General features: G+C 37.2%; 1 long non-coding RNA gene across 1 annotated transcript in view; it reads right to left on the reverse strand.

Annotated features, from left to right (window-relative positions):
* Positions 1-1096: 1096 nt before the first annotated feature.
* LOC116852842 overlaps positions 1097-3877 on the reverse strand; it is an 8317-nt gene continuing 5536 nt past the window's right edge. Inside the window, exons 2-3 of the long non-coding RNA XR_004379862.1 lie at positions 2134-2237; positions 1097-2047 (exon numbers count right to left, since the gene is read on the reverse strand). This is a non-coding gene — a long non-coding RNA (uncharacterized LOC116852842). The remainder of the gene's footprint in view (positions 2048-2133; positions 2238-3877) is intronic.

Raw genomic sequence — 3877 nt, forward strand, 5'->3', positions numbered from 1 at the left:
ACGATTTATCTTGAGAAATATTTCTAATCACTTTTAACTTTCAGGAAAACGTTTTCATGTGACACTTCCCTTGCTTTCGGAAAATAACCTGTCTATAGCATGTCTAATATAGCATGAGAAGCTGTCAATGGTCTGTTATTTGTAGCTGCACTGCTGAGCTGGTGTAGTAAGTTAGGGAGTGAGATAAGTATATTTTTTTCTCACTCTAACTTATGGCACCGATTCAGCACTGCAGCTACAAAGAACAGACCAAATGCCATAGCTGCTTCTAGACAACGTTATCACTGTTTTGGAATAGTCGACAATCATGATGTACGAATATACAGATGCTTTGTTTGTGGTCGAGATTTTCGAGATTGATGCTAGTGGAAAAAATGATAAAGCTATTTCGGCGCAATGTATGTATATATAGACCTTATATAAATATGTGCTGTTCTGTCTCGCCATGTGCCAGCAGAAAACATAATCACGCGCGTACATACATAGAAATCTTTCTGCAAACTTTTCGTATACTTTTCAACTCTTGCATTCAGCTGTAAAGATACAGAAATGTTCCTTGAAATTTTCGTTAGAGAAGCAAACACGTGCGATATGTACAAGCCGCGCAGAACTTTTGTATCAAGTAAATATTTGCGTCAACTGACGGCTCGAGAGACGTCACGTTTAAAATTTTTTCTCCGTCATATATTGAACAATGCCCCAATTTATTATTGCACGAACTTTCAGTGTGTAAATGCTTTTGTAATTCTGTATAAATCAATATCACGTAAACTTTGCAGATAAAATCAGTACTTTGTCGGTAAGATTTTCAAGCATCCCCTTAAAATGTTTAAACTTATTGTAAGCGAATATACGTGCCATCAGATAAGTGGGATATCTACTTTAGTAGATTGTAAAGATATTTTTAATTTTGGATTTCTAGTTATTTACATTCTAAAAAAAAAAAGAAATTTGCACTATTTGAAAAAGGAGTCCTAAACATGGATTATAATTTCAACATACATAGGAGAGATAAAGATACATTTAAGATAAAGATAAAATTTATTAAGATAAAGATACATATTTTATCTTATATTTCATAATTTGTTCTCATAATATTCTCATAATATTCATCGACGCAAATCGCATATATAATCATCATATCATCATATCATCTTGTGTCTGCACAATCACATATATTGCTCATGTGTGCTCACGAAGAAAAGCGCATATTAAATACTATTCCCACAATTTTCCCTTTGTAACATCAGAGAATTTCTTATTGTAAAATAGACTTTTTACATCATTATTTCCTCCGAATTTTCCCTTCCCAAATAGCATGTCACTGTCATTTACTAACTCATGTTAGATCTATCTATGATATTCGCAACATCACATCATGGATGTCACGAGGTTATATTGGCGAACACGATGTACATGGACAGAGAAAAAGCGATGTAAACTCGTATTGAAAAAATATGGCGCTAATAAAATTTAATATGCAAAGTTATATTCTGTCATGTGTTAGTATATCAACGTCGTCGGACAAAGTGCATCCAATTAAGAGGAGTTTATATCAAATAATAAAAATAAATTTTCACTGTAGAAAAATTCTCTCCATCTATCCTTGTACTATTTACTCATAAGCTCATAAACAATTGCATCAAAAATATATATATTTCTGAAGAAAAAATAAAATATACATGTCTCTGTGTACAAACTTGCGGATACCGAAAAACAGAAAATCTTGTATAATGTCTAAGCCGATTCAAAAACAGCCGTGCACTCAAGCTTTGTTACACCTTAACAAAAGAATTACTCAAATGCTTTTCGGTAGAGTGTAGCATGCAAAGTCAAAACACTGGTAGCTCGGATTTGGATCATGGTCCATATTTGAACAACGTGTAACTGTAACATACGCATATAACTGTAACAAATGAACGGAGTACCATTTAGTGCGGCCCAAACGGCTACCGATTCAGGCATCGATTTCGAAGTTGGTTATTCGATGTAACGCTCGCCTGTATCCAGAAACCAGGTACAGAATCAAATACCATCTCGTACAGCCCTAAAATACGCGATACGTTCAATCTGCGATGATAATTTCATCGGAACTAGGATACATTACACTTGCGCGTCTACGATTCAGCTTACTTTCGAACTTGCAGTTTCCCTTCGCCATCGTGCTGCCAGCAAAAAGAAAATGTTCTCAACAACAACACGCTCCCTCCCTTTTTCCGGTTTCCGCTTAAAAAAGTCTGGAAGAAAAGTTCCAAGTTCTTTCAACTGAAGTTCCTTCTGCGCTGCTTAAGAGGAGGGGTCAATACTAACAAGCGGAGCGCGAGTAGAGAATCGTAACGGGATTATACCGCGCGAAAATGCACACGTCGCTCGCCTCACGTGGCGCGCTCACGTGCCGCGCACTGCGAACATGTGCGACTGCGGGGTCAGGAGGAAGAGGTCAGAAGAGAGGACGGGGGTGTGCGTGTATGTGTCAGAAACGCCCGGTAATACGCAAAATCCGAAAGTATCCGGCGCTCGGTATGGTCACGGTTGTACCCGTTAGCAGGCTAATTGGAATCCAATCAGCGCGATTAATCGTTTAACATGCCGCGCGCACGTACCGGCCCGCTGGGGGCTGACGGCGTTTAGGTATTTAACGGCGGGAAACCGCGCCGTCGATGCGTGGGCGTGTACCTCCGGCTATATTTTACGTTTAGTCCCGCTCCCTGCCGCATGCAGACGATCGCCTCCCGGCCTCGTAGATCCTGCTAGCACTAGGAGATTCTCCTACGCGCTATCTTGGCCGCCGTCGCGAGTGTACGAAGGGGGAGAAAAAACAGAAAACGACGAATAGTGCTGGGACTCTTCATGGATGCGCGTCTGCTGAACAGCCTCAAGAGGGGGACACAAATACGTTATCGCGAGTCATATCGTCCGGGGAATTGAGCTGAAAGTATCAACGGACTTAATCTTGGATATTCTTACTGTTTTGATCAAGTATATACCAGGGCTGTGCAAATGGAAGATGCAGAGGGTGCACTGCACCGGAGCTCCCGGAGTCAAGCAGCCCCGGCACACTCCACCCACTTGTACACATAAAGAGTCACCTAGTTAGAATGAGCGTTTTCCATTTAGTAACATAAGTCGGCGCAAGCATCATCCCATCTTTGTTACTTACCGATAAGTTTTGATAATACTTTCTAAGCCTCTTTAAAGTTTTTTAATTTGATACAGATAAAAGATCCCTTTGTACCAGGGCCTCGGAAGACCTTTGCACGGGTAAATAGATAAAAATCTGTTAAATACGAATATTTGCAATTTAAAAAGTATATATATATTTATACACATATATACACGTATTCTATGTTGAAAGTTTAAATATCCGTAATGACCAAAGCAATAAGACACAAAATTATTAGGTGTATTAAAAGAAAAAGTATCCAAGAAATACGAAATATTTATTCGATGGGGCACGCTAAAAACATCTCCTCTTACTTTTATATTATAATTTATATTTTATATTATAACAATAGTGAATATTTCTCTGATGGTTACTGATATATTCATTTAAATCTATATTCTTCTATTCAAGTAGAATAAACAATTGCTCTCGTGAAAAGACAAAATTTTCTTAAGATTTTGGAAAAGTGTACATTTTCTTACTTGAAAAATATTTTATATATTAATATAAAATATTTTTCAAGTAAGAAAATGTACACTTTTCCAAAATCTTAAGAAAATTTTGTCTTTTCACGAGAGCAATTGTTTATTCTACTTGAATAGAAGAATATAGATTTAAATGAATATATCAGTAACCATCAGAGAAATATTCACTATTGTTATAATATAAAATATAAATTATAATATAAAAGTAAGAGGAGATGTTTTTAGCGTG

This window comes from Odontomachus brunneus, unplaced genomic scaffold (assembly GCF_010583005.1).
Source record: "Odontomachus brunneus isolate Ranch 3 - 2012 unplaced genomic scaffold, Obru_v1 Obru_scaffold_259, whole genome shotgun sequence".
Classification (NCBI taxonomy): Eukaryota; Metazoa; Arthropoda; class Insecta; order Hymenoptera; family Formicidae; genus Odontomachus; species Odontomachus brunneus.